The sequence below is a fragment of the Cimex lectularius genome, unplaced genomic scaffold (genome assembly GCF_000648675.2).
Source record: "Cimex lectularius strain Harlan isolate CLEC.00 unplaced genomic scaffold, Clec_2.1 scaffold21, whole genome shotgun sequence".
NCBI lineage: Eukaryota > Metazoa > Arthropoda > Insecta > Hemiptera > Cimicidae > Cimex > Cimex lectularius.
Genome location: NW_019392671.1, coordinates 1,478,140 through 1,491,521, shown reverse-complemented (window position 1 = coordinate 1,491,521; position 13,382 = coordinate 1,478,140). Strand labels below are relative to the sequence as shown.

Below are 13,382 nucleotides of genomic sequence, written 5' to 3'. Positions count from 1 at the left end.
CACGCAAGAAAAATAACCTTGTATAAAAATATTCGTACAACGCCTGGCTAAAGGTGGAACATATCATTTATTATTGCCCCATTATACGGATTCGTTTTAACTCAATTAATTTTAACATAACATCAATGCTTTTGTTACGAGGTGTCGAATAGCCGTTTTTGTATATAAAAATGGAGAATAACATAACGAGGATTTTTTTATTCTCGTGAGAATGGATATGACGTCCCCTTATGCAAATATTATGAGAAGTGTAAACTTTGGTAAGCTAGCATTATGGTAATTATCAGTGTAATTTGTTCAATATAAAATTACCGCTGAGAAGAACCTTTGAAAGAATTAATTTTATTATGAAGTTGGATGAGGGTTGATGTCCATTTTATAGGAAAATCCAACTATTATGGTATATACGTTGAGCTTTCTACCATCTACGTGGTCTTCGTCAAGATCTTTAATTTATTAAACTCATTCCCAAAGCTCACAACTTCACAACTACAGCCCCATCAAAGTCATCTTCCTACAATTTCCAAAGTCCTCGAAAGGCTCCTATTAAAGCCACTAAATTGATGACCAACCTAGGATACTCATAAAAAATTCCCTTCGGCCTATGTCCATATCATTGTACGACCCAACAAGGTTTTAGATTGTCTCCTCTGCTGTAAAGGAGAAAGATCATTGGTTGGGTTCATACTAGATGTACCACATGCTTTTGATAGAGTCTGGCACCGGGCATGCTTTATAATATATAATTTAATTATATATTTATAATTATATAATATAAACGCTTCCTACCCACGTCTTATTATCTTATCCTGAAATCCTACCAGATTCAGAGTGAAATGCGGCATTGAGTTCTCGGAAATCAGATCGTTACAAGCCGGGGCCCCGCAACACATGGGAGCGTTCTTGGTCCCAACCTTTATATCATCTATATTATTGACCTACCTGCACTCCCCAATACCACCATCACCAAGCCCGTGGACGATACAGCAATTTTGTCCTCTAACTCGAATCTTATACAAGCTACCTCCAACATGAAAGCACACGGAGAGCTTTTCAGCATACTGACGTGGAATCCCCACACAAGAATTAGGATACAACAACTTAATGGAAGCTTGGACAACTAACCTTATACAAACCTTTACTGCGTCCACTTTGGACATTCGTAGTGTTCCATTGCATTTATCTCAACTTGGAAACTTGATGGTGTAGAAGCGAGAGGTTTCGCTCGGTAGAAATGTGGCTCATAGCTTCACTCCTAGTATATTGTAGAGCTGGAATTTCTTTATTCCCTTTCTCAACGAAGTAGTTGTGCACATCCTGAGTTTACTCTTTGTTTATTTCTTTTTAGTGTTGCTTGTTTCCGGGCAAATGTTCGCACTCACATAAGATATGATTCCGATGATTTGGTTGTGGGTAGAATTGGCAAATTTGTCTCAGTTTTTAAAATTTTTTGAGGGTTTAACTAAAACGGCAATGTCCAGTATAAAGGTTTTATATTTCTTTAATTTTTACCTGTTAATAGAGTAGTAGATTTTTTTCTGGTTGATGAATTAATTTTTTGTGTGGTTGATCTGTTAGCAAACTTTTTCTCCTCCCGCTTTTACTCGCTTGTCAGCCTGTTCGTTGCCGTCAGTCCCATCTTGTTTTCATGGCACATAACATTTAACTGATTGTGTTTTTTCAGGAGATGGACTGTTAGGCATAGGGCTTGGCTGTGCAAAAAATTATCTGTGACCGTTTTCGTATTTTTCTGAAAATTTGTTGTACGTAGAATCAGAAGCATGTAGACTTCCATGGCTGAAGTTTGGCAAGTACGTAATGCCACTGTAAGATTATGCAGAGGTGATCGTTGAACCCGACAGTCGCGGAAAGTAGCCTTCTCCGATGTTGGTCAGAGTAAGGTGAACAAACTGATAGCGACGTATACATACTGCTACCTATTGATCCGAAATCCTAAGAACATATTCTATTTCCTCCTTGCTAATTCCTTTATTATTCAGTGTTATTATTATTTTTCATATTATACTCTATTGGACCCCTCGAAACACAGGTTTTCCCAGAACACCTATTTAACAAGTTTTCCAAGGTCGGAGGTCCATAATAAGGCTCCATATGTGATAGAGGTCTAACCAGTTGTAAAACTATAATTCAAAATCTTCGGCCCAGACTTATTTTGTCCTTCGCTTTTTGTATTGTGTTGTCTTGAAACCTTTTACATTTACGAGTTGTTAAAGAAACCGTAATTAGGCAAAACACCATATTGAGATATAAATGTGATAACATTGGTCTGCAATAATTAATTTTCTGATTTTTCTCGTGGAATATTAAAACTTGTGCTGAATTTAAATATTAATGTTCTTATTTTCTATGTAGTAAATGAGCTAAGTCGTAAAGTCTATAGTCGGTACTTTGTAACGACAGAGAAGTCTCAAGCTCCCTGGAGGTACGGACGTCATGGCAAACAAACGAGTAAAAACTATCAGCTCGTAAATCGGAGGTATGCCACTTATATTTGTATTCCTGCCTCGTCTTCACGGCCCCTTCCATTTTCAAGAAGCTATGGGAGAGAGCAAATTTCAATTTAAATCCTCAAGTTTCCCCCGGATTGGAATGGCGGTGGAAACGGCATCGAGGCATCTAACGAGTTTTGAATTAAAAGACGAGTCTGATTGTGACCGATTCGGAAATGCTAACGCGTACCTCTTTCTTGTGGAAATGGCCTGACGTTTCAAATTCCGACACCGTTGAAAGCATTCTAACAAAAAACGAAGAAAAAATAAAAAACAAATAAATAAAAATTCCTCGCCTTGTGGACACCCATAATTCATCTAAGGACGGACAAGCATTTAATTTCCTTAGAGAACCGAGTCTAGTGACATTTAATAGCTGACTAACTGTGAATTATTTTCATGAACTTAACAGTTTTGAATTAATTTTGAAGATAATCAAATAGAAATACTTTTAATGTAAGTTCTCTTTTTATTTGACCCCCGTCATTGTTTCGTTTGATGAACAACCAAATAAAATTTATTATTTCTACCCGAAATATTGACGAAACACTTACCCGGCGTGAGCAAGAAACAGGAAACTGTTAAATTAAATAATTTAAAAGCAGTTTCCTACCTCTTCGACTCCATTTATTTCCGTGGAATCGCAAGAGAATACGATCAGTGGGCGATAAAATAAAGTCATTCAAAAGCTTTTTTACGGCTTTTCCTAAATTTCTCATGTTTAAATAATTGTTTCGAAATTGTGAGTAAGCTGGAGAAATAGTGGGGAAGAAATGGCCAATAAAATTTAGTATATAGTCTACTCATTTTATACTATATGACCCAATTGTTTTTTTTACATATAAAATAACTATAATTGGAGTTAAAACTTTTTTAAAAATTTAAATGTTTAATACAAACCGCTTAGAAGTACGTAAAATAAACACATTCTTTCTGTTTTCATGACAGGGTGGGCAACCGAGTAAGCTTAAAATATCTCCTTTTGTAATGGCTTACTATATCTTGAAAAAATAGTTGTAGTTAATAATTGTTGCCATATTTATTAATTTTGAACACCTGTTTAATCTTTTAATGTTTTAAAATATATTACTTTATGTTTCAGGGCACGGGATAACGGTACATTTACCATGTGGTGAGTTGAAAACATAATTTATAATAATAATTTTTAATTAAACGAAGGTCATTCATAATATAAACGAAGCCCTCTACCTTTTCGTCATCTTGTTATGAGACGGGCCAAAGTAATTTATTTCTCGTAAGCGTACATTCTAATTTTAGGAAAATAATATTCATATACTTTTTCAAATTCGCTTGTTTGACTTGGTGTATATCTCTTTTGGATTCAATCTTAAATCCAGTGTTGGAAGGAATTAATATATGTCTGAAAGCTGGAAAAGGTGGCTCTTCTTCATTGCCGGCTTGCGTGGCGTCTGGTAACCAATGATGTATTTGGCCAGCCTCACAAATCCGTTATGTTCCATGTCTTATGAAATTTTCGCTCGGTCTGAAACTGCCGAGGAGGGACTCCGTTTGCGGGGAAACAATGGATTTATAAATCTTCGCGATATAGGGAAACCTCGGTGCCACAATAGAATTACATACATCGGATTAATGCTGGACGTTAAGGTGGCTCCAGACATGCGGTATTCGCCGAATAATGATTGCCGCCGAATATTTGCCAAGTCTCGAGATGCTCATCTTGGCATTCGCCAAATAGCGTGCCTACGTATATACAGAAATGCTGGGTTTTTATAACCGCCCAGTTTGTGCGGGAACACAAATATTCACACAAATATTGGTATATATTACAATTAATTAAGGTTTTTAGTTGAGATGAAAAAAAGTTAATGGCACGAGAGGGATTCGAACCCACGACCTTCGGCTAGATACGCCGCTGCTCTACCACCTGAGCTATCGTGACCTCCATCCACTCGGTGAGATGAGGAGTTGATGTCCGGGTGGATCGGGGTCACGATAGCTCAGGTGGGAGAGCAGCGGCGTATCTAGCCGAAGGTCGTGGGTTCGAATCCCTCTCGTGCCATTAACTTTTTTTATCTCAACTAAAAATCTTAATTAATTGTAATGTTTAATTGGTCAAGCGGACCACGAAATTAGTGAATTTAATGAATTGGTATATATATATATATTTTTTTTTTAATTCAACTACCATTATGATTTAACAAAAAAAAAGAAGCGTTTTTCGAAAATACAAATGTTGATCAAGAAAATAAATTTAAAGTAAGTGTAAGACATATTCCCAAGAAAATTGCCTTCCAGGAATGAAATATTTTACAAGTTTTTCTTTCTTGCTTATACGATTTTGTATTTGATACATTTTTCAAATCGTATAAACTTGGAGGAGACAAGTGAAGATCTTAAATATTAAAGCTGTTTCCGACTACAAGCTAATAAAAGTGCCATGCCATTCTACGGTTATAAAGGTTCTCTAGCAGAATAATTGATTTTACAGTAGAAAGGCTTTTGAATTTTTTTCTCTCTCTTTCTCCGTGTATGAGATAAGGCGGAAGTAAATATGTTAAATAAGTAAAAAGGGAGGGATAAAAGCTTGACCCGACCACGATTTAAATATAAAGTACAGACGGTAGTAAGTAAAGAGCCGTGTGGTGGTTGTTGGCCGGGGGAGAGGAACAATTGCCTTTAATAATTAATGTAAGGGTCTACGAGTCGGAGGGTTAGGTCAGAAGCTGACAAGTATTGATGGGGATTGGGGTTTTACATCACCCTTACAACTCCCACAACAATCAATAAATTTGTATACATCACTAACCCACGCATGGAAAGAAACTTGAAAATTTTCGAGGAAAAACACAGGAGTGTATATATTGATGTTTTTATTCAGACACTTAAAGTAAGTAATAAAAGCGTAATATACTTCATGGAAGAAGCCGGAAAAATTAAAATCATTCAGGCCTGAATTTCAAACGCATTTTAACTATTCGCCATTGTCTATGGTGGCTCATACTTTAATAAAATATCTTAAATTTCGTGTTAACTTTATTTATCTTCATTGATGCAGAAAATAACGAACAGAGCAACTAATGAGTGTTGCGAAACGCGGAAACTCCTTTGACAGTCCGGATATTCGGAAAATATGGGCCACCGACCTTTTAAGCAGACGACAGTAACTAAAAAAAATTATTTATCATTTTAGAAAGAAATAAAGTTAAACACATCCAAAACATTTAAAAAAATGAAACTTTCATTTTTTTATAAATATTTTTAAACTAACAACTAATAAAAACCACAACGCGATTATAAGGGGTTTTCGATTATACAAGGGCCCTTCATTCATAATTACCCCTGATAATGGACGTACTATTGTACTTTTTTAAATAATTTATTTACATAACTGCTTCAGAAAGAACCGTTAGTATCTTGTACATGAAAGAATAGGGCCTGTTTCTAAAGACGCTACTTATTTTTTACGATTACAAAATTATCGTTGTTTATCATGGACTCGTTTTGAATTATTTATTCATATGATCATGTTTGATGATAATTTTTCAAGACTGTAACTTACCTTACATAATTACATCCACGAGATACGAATATGCAAACAGGCTCTCAGGACAAAAGAAATAGAGCCTGTCTTAATAGAAAATCCATCATAAAATTCTAAAAAGGCTAAAAATAAATTAAAATACCACAATTATGTCTATTAAGAAGAAAATAAAAGACAATTTTGACATATCCTGGTAACAGGAGATGTTTGGAAGAATTATAACACCGAAGTTAATGAACCCAAATTGTCGAAGGTTGTTAAAGGCGCAAATTTTGATGTAGTAAAGCCTTTAGTTCCTCAGCAATTTTGCAAGATGAGATCAACGCAGAGAACTCTGTACCCAGGAAATGTTCAAAAAATTACGAAAAACTGCTTAGATTGAAATGTGCCTCAAAAACGGAACTCAATTAACTGACGTGGTTCAAAACACGATGGTTAAAAAAAAGAACAGTCTGAAAACCAAGTAAAAACAGGAACAGCCCTCACACCCTTTTGACCAGAACAGCAAACCCGCCGCCCTCAAAGCATGCTAGGAGAACTAAGCAAATGGATGCAGAAAGAAACTACACACCGAATGAGGTGTCAAACAAAGAACAGACAAATTTGTCATACCCTGGTAGCAAGAGATGTTTGGAAGAATTATAACACCGAAATTAATGGATCCAAATTGTAGGGGGTTAAAGGCCCAAATTTATACCTAGTAAAGCGTTTAGGTCCTACATCAATTTGGCAAGATGAGATCCACGCAGAGAATATTGGGCACAGGAAATGTTCAAAAAATTACTATAGACTGTTTACATTTAAATGGGTCTCCAAAACGGAAACAAAGTATCTGATGTGGTGGCAAACCGCAATGGGTGAAAGAGAAAAGAACAGGCTGACAAATAAGCAAAAACTGGAATAGCTCTTACACCTTTGCGATCAGAACGAGAAATCATCCCACCACAAAGCATGCTAAAACCAGAACTGGACAACAAATGAATGGAGAAAGAAACCACACACTGGATGAATTCATCAGGTACCAAACGATCAAATTTCTCAACATCTAAGCTATGAAAACAAAAATTTGACTCCCTCTCGGCAGGGAGTAAGTAAGTAAATTATAAGCCTGTAAACTGCCCATTTAACTACGACCTAAAAATGGGAAATACAGACATGAAGCCTGCCGATTCTTTCATGGAACAGAAGTAACATCGAAAATTATTCTATGTAACTGCAAATTATTAATCCAAAAAGGTAAAGCCTCTTCAGAACTAAGCAAAGTGGAACGCCGGAAACATGAAGGCTAAATCTAGGACCAGTACTTGTCCATGAGAAATTCAGTTTCGTTCACCGTAATTTTTTTTCTAGTATCGTATTTTTTATTTTAAAGCGCAAATCCCAATTTTGTGCGGTATGCAACCCTGATAAAAATGGAATTCTTAAAAAAATTAGCGAAAAATTACAGATTTAATTTTAATTTTTTATTTGAAAGTTTTGTAAATCCATAAGCATAACTCCTATAACATTAGAGATTCAGAAAGTAAATCCATTTTTACTCAACAAAAATTGTTTGAGGGGTATGTAAAATAAATTTGTATCATTTTGAGAAGCCGCAGAGTAGAGGATAAACGTACAGAGAATAAATTTTACTTTCTGAGGTATCAAGAAAGAAGGGCCTATTTCACAATATTGTGTCGTTAGGACGTCGGTGGCCGCAACGGTTTAGGCGTTGACACGGCGCTCAGTATTGCAAGGTAAAGCTCTCAGGTTCGAATCCAGCGACATACTTAAAAATGGGCTGTTTTCCAACAACACCGGCAAAAAGCGGTTTCGTATGACCCTATAACCTCGTTAAATATAATATATNATTTTATATTATTTTATTATATTATAATGTAAGGTTTTGGTTGTGATGAAAAAGCTAGTGCCACGCGAAATTCGAACTCTCGACCTTCTCGTACGGATCGTACGATACGTTTAGCTGCTCTAACCACGGGAGGTATCGTTACTTCTCAGGTGGTTAGAGCAGCGGTGAGCCGAAGGTCGTGGGTTCGAGACCGGCTGGTGGCACTAGTTTTCTCATCTTACCCAAGACCTTAGATTAAAAGTATAATTAATTAAAATAGTCAAAACCCTAATGGAATCAATTGTCTATTTTTTGAAAACTTCCGACCATAGTCGTTTTTTATTAATATATGTGAAATGATAGCCGTGGAAACAAGAGCCGGTGACTTAGGTCGATTATTTTTCGGGAAGCCAATTTGCCACGAGGTCATTGACAAAAGGATGATTGCGCCCCGTTTCTTTCCTCGAGCGTCGTGTCGTGACCGGACAAATGGCCCTGCGAAGGCAAACTAATTGTCCGATCCCGGGAGACACTTAAAACTTGAAGCTTTAAAAGTAAAGACCCGGGTGACGAACTGCCAGGAATCTCCCCGATTTATATGTTGATACCTGTGGGAATGGTTTTTGTCCCTCGTTTCCCTATTAGCGTTTTCCTTCTCGTTATATTACAACACCCGGCCCTGTTGGCGGATTTGGCTTTATATGTAAATCTCTGAATGTCACACATGCATATACATGCGAAAAGGAAATCCATTGATGTACAGTTGCGCTCTGCTACCGGCTAGTTGTACAAACGTCACACTAAAAAAAAAAAATAATAATAATAAAAATACAGAACGAGTTTATATGTATAATTTTGCCTTAATTTGAAACGTATCAACGACAATGACCATTAAGGAAAATACAGTAGATCCTCCACTAACCAGGGTAATGACTGGGAGGGGATAATAGAAAACCCCGGATAATCGTGTTATTTTTGATTGATGTGCAGCCAAATGTGCTACTTTAAAAAATAGTTAAAAAAATAGAATCACTCGATTATGCAATTTATAATATATAATATATAAATAAAATAAATCCTGATATTTGCCCTCATTGCTTCGAAGGTTATCATATTTATTATTATAATTAACAACACATAATTATAATTATACCATAATCGTTGCATAGAAAGCTTGGAATTGGATTAATTTTTATTTGTTCCTAAAACGATAAACGAATTCCCTTTCTCAACGATCTGTGAAGTGGATTGCCCTTTTTATCTCTGCTATTTGAATGTCTTTTAGTTGGAATTTCATCATTTCATTCTTTTCGTTGGTATATATTTTATGCCATTGATAGTAGCACTTTGGATAATTTAAACTTCATTCTTTTCTCAGGACATATTTGAGCCGGTTGGCTCGCCAATGCCGAACTTAAACGAACATTCTTTCCTGATTTTCACCAATTGTTTATTAAAGGTAAGATTTGTTCAATTGTTAATAAAATAGGTTTTTAGGGATATTTTCGCTGACAACATCGAGAGCAAAGCAGACCAAGTTTTCTTCATTTGAGAAACGGCCTGGTGAAAAATTTATAGAAAGAATTTAATGTCACTGTTTTTGTGAAATGTAATATAAATTTAATATTTTTATCAAACGACAACCTGTTTTGTACAAAATAAAGCTGGTCTCAAAAGATTCGAACTATTAGAATTGATTAAAATAAATTTATGAAAGTTGAGAATCAAATGTTTCTTATCTGAATTAACTTCCAACTCGCCAGTATTTACACCTTTTTGAAGACTCTTGTCTTTTAGTTATATTATGTGTCTTTTACTGTATTTTTAACTATAACTTGCTTTACTGCAGAGGGAATCAGTGTGTAAAATTTCGGAGGCGTAAATTGAACAGTAGCCGTAAAAATTTCATCTCCATCAGAAAATCGCTTCCTGTGTTTTTTTCACTTTTACGTATACGTATTTTCGAGATCTCTTTATTGTATTGAATTTTTATTTTTATTTTGTAGAACGATATATATATATTACGCAGGGCGGGTGACTAGGACCCGAGAGGTTAAAAGCCTAGGTAGGCCCGTACCCCATCCCTAAAAGGTCTGGGACCTGGTCGGCTCTCGAGTCCTTCATAAACCTTTTGGACCTATTCACAAACCCCAAGATTTTGGACCATTTTAACTTGGGGAGTGTTTTGGTTATGTCCTCTCCTTCGAAATTTTCGAATCTTTCCCTAGCATACCTATCGCATTCTGCAAAGTAGTGTCGAGCCGTTTCTTCTTTTGTTTCGCAGAAGCGGCAGAAGGGGTCTGGTAGAGTACCCATTATGAAGAGGTGTCTTCTCAAGGTGCAATGGCCCGTTAGGATACCTGTCAGCCTCCTAATTCCCCTCCTAGAGTTAGAGAATAACCATTTCGTTTCTTTTGGTTTGATTTCCTTTAGAAACTCCTTCGATTGCCTGTTTCCGGGGGACATATTCCATTCTTTAAGGAATTGTTTCATGCCCCAGCAACTAATACTCTCTTTCGCTGTGCTTATAGAGTGGCCCGACAAACGCAGTATTTGATCCTTCTTTGGCCAGGCTGTCCGCCTCTTCATTGCCATAGTGCCCCTTATGAGCAGGTATCCATATGAGGGTTACCCTATTCTCGTCCCTAGTAGTTATCCTATTGATAAGTTCAACGGTTTCCTCTACCAGCCTAGATGTAGATAACTCTTTTTGTAATGACTTAAGACTGGCCTGACTGTCGGAAAAAATTCTAATATCTTTTCCCTTAGTATTATTATCCATGAGTATTCTACAGCAAAGATTGATGGCCCAGACCTCAGCCTGAAAGACTGAGGTGTTATTACCAAGAGGGGAGGAGATGCTGATTCCTAATTTGGGTATATGTATACCAGCACCGCTTCCCTTGTCCTTAATGAGTGAGCTATCGGTGAAGCAATCTATGCTATTATGGTCATCATCCACATTATAATTATAATCACATGGAGTAACTACCTGAAAGTGTTTCTTCCCCAAAGGTGTTTTAACCTTTTTGTCGCTAACACTTATTAGTTGGTTATTAACCTTACTCAGTAAATGTAGAATTTTCGAGTGTTCTATATTGTTTCCCTTATGATTCCAGCTGCCTTCACTAATTAATCTATAGCAGCTGGTTAGTGCTCTAACATTGACCTCTATGTGTAGAGGTGTAGTATTGGTTATCATTTCTAGTGCTAGGGTAGGTGTAGTGGGAAATGCTCCCGTCATCATCATACAACCTAGTCTGTGAAATGATCTTAGCTTGTTAATAGCCCCTTTATTTTCTAGCCCTTTCCACCATACTAGGGCTGCAAATAGAAATCTTGGTAGTACAATTGCGGTATATATCCATTTGGCCACCCAGTCCTTTGTAGAACGATAATAGGTAAACAATCGTAGCTATAGGTGTTGTTTAAAAAACACGCTGGAGTGGAGAAATAAATTTATTGAATACCGAAAAGGTATAAAATTTTGTCAGAAATACCAATACTTAACAAGTTACTATTAAAGAAAGCTATGAATTTTTAATATACCAAGAAAAATAAAACAAAAAAGATTGGCTGTAATAAACCAAATAAATATTAAGAAAAAGCAGACCCTGGTGATGTCAAAAATTAAAATTTGTTGTGCGTGATTTGGAAAAAGTCAACTGCTCGTCAGAAAAATGGTAGCTAACTCAATAACTGATCTAATCTCAAATTATTATCAATTTATTTGCAGTATAAGTCGCAAATATCTCTGATTCAATAGGAATGGGTGTGTAAATTTCCTATAGCATAAATTTAAACGGAAAATAGTTATACTTGATCAAAAATTGCTTCCCCTGAAAAGTAGGATATTTCGAAATTCGGTACACTTTTATCCAAAACCCTTGAAAATGTTGAATCAACTCTTATCTTTCGTTTTGTAGATGGATCGAAAATGGGCAAATAATCGTAGCGAAAGTTTTTGTTAAAAAAAACAACTCAGTAATGGAAAAATAAATTTTATTGTATAACGAAAAGCTGTCCAAATTTGTCACAGTCTTAAATTGTTGCCAAAAATTAGCGATTCACTATTTTTAAAATATCCTTAAAATAGCTTACATTTGCAGTATACTAAGCAAAATTCAACAACACAAAATTGGTTGTAACAGGCCAAATAAATTTTGAGAAATTGGTAATGGAAATATCTACTGTTTGGCCTAGCGTTTCAGAAGTAAATTAATTCAGAAATGTCTGAAATACAATTTCACAGTTTGCTGCTTAAACAGAAATTTCAAACTTTCATTTAAAAGAAATGCTTATAAAAATTAAAATCCATTCATTAAAACTTGTAAAAAAACCGCTGTCCGTCCGAAAAATATTAGCTACCCCCTTTAACCGTTACAAAAAAGAAACAATATCATCGGTCAGTATTAAAATTCCCCTCTGCCAATTTATTTGAGGCTTCCTGGAGGGGAAAAGTGAATCCTTAAACACGAACGATAGCCTCTCCTCGAAGATAAAGAACGACTCAAATTGGAACTTTGGGGTCGGGCGTTGCCGAATTGTTCCCGAGGGTCATTCAAGTCTTGTTGAGAAGCCATCATTCAAGAAAAAGCTGGGGATCCCATCGATAAACGATATATATTTTATATCCGTTTTTTAAATTCAGAGAATGTAAGCTGCAATCACTTCGACACTGTCTGTAAAAAAGGACAAATTTATCAAAGTATCTATATGAAGATAATTAATTTTGCAACCGTGATGAGGGCGATATTGAATGTTTGAAGGAAATTAGTCTTTTCATTTCTCCCAAACTGGCTTTATCCCTGATTTTTAATATCAATTTATAAAATTTCAGTCTGATATTAATAATAATTGATAGTTAACATACGACATTTTGTATGCGAGCTTATCAGTTCAGCGGAATAAGAACACTTAGGAAAGTCGTTACAAAATAATATAAAGCTTCAATCTGATATTACCCAAGATACTGAGGAGATAGTAGCGTGACTACTCATGAAATGTCCTTACCTAAAATAAAACAGATTAAGCAGCGATAGACGTAAAGCTAAATCACCATAAACTACTTCTAAGGGCGAACCTCACCCGAGAAGATCTTATTAGGCATATTGGTGGGACTGAAAGGGTATCCTTTACGGCGAAACCTGAATCGAACCGGACACCATCAAATACTGTTCCAAACTCGGCCTGCAGCTATCAAAGAAGTCTGTGTTAGTGGAACGTCCGTGAAAAGGGACAATCCGCTACAATAACGATTGGATGTATGGACATTCACCTGTGATGACTATACAAAAAAAATCAAAAAAAAAAATTGTCTTGAAAAGAAAAGACAGAATAATCTTTCAGAAAAATGACATATTAAATGTATCCGGGTTCTAAAAGTGGTAGAATAATCTAGGTTTTTTTTACCCTAGCTTTCGCTATTAGTCAACTTTACTTCTGTATCACCAATACCCTTCCTGACACCAACCCCACAATAGTCCGACGCCAAGAGGCTCCTCGCGATGTTATTTTATAC

General features: G+C 35.9%; 1 protein-coding gene across 4 annotated transcripts in view; it reads left to right on the top strand.

The window, feature by feature from the left end:
• The window catches only part of LOC106668565 (transcription factor Sox-13), a 597,903-nt gene that overhangs the window by 152,695 nt on the left and 431,826 nt on the right, over positions 1-13,382 (top strand). For 3 of the 4 annotated variants that reach the window (XM_014397456.2, XM_014397454.2, XM_024225289.1), the window contains one exon: positions 3,613-3,642. The gene's annotated coding sequence lies outside the window, so the exon portion shown is untranslated. Of the gene's footprint in view, positions 1-3,612; positions 3,643-9,239; positions 9,321-13,382 lie in introns of all 4 variants that reach the window. The other variant, XM_014397455.2, reaches the window with a different exon arrangement.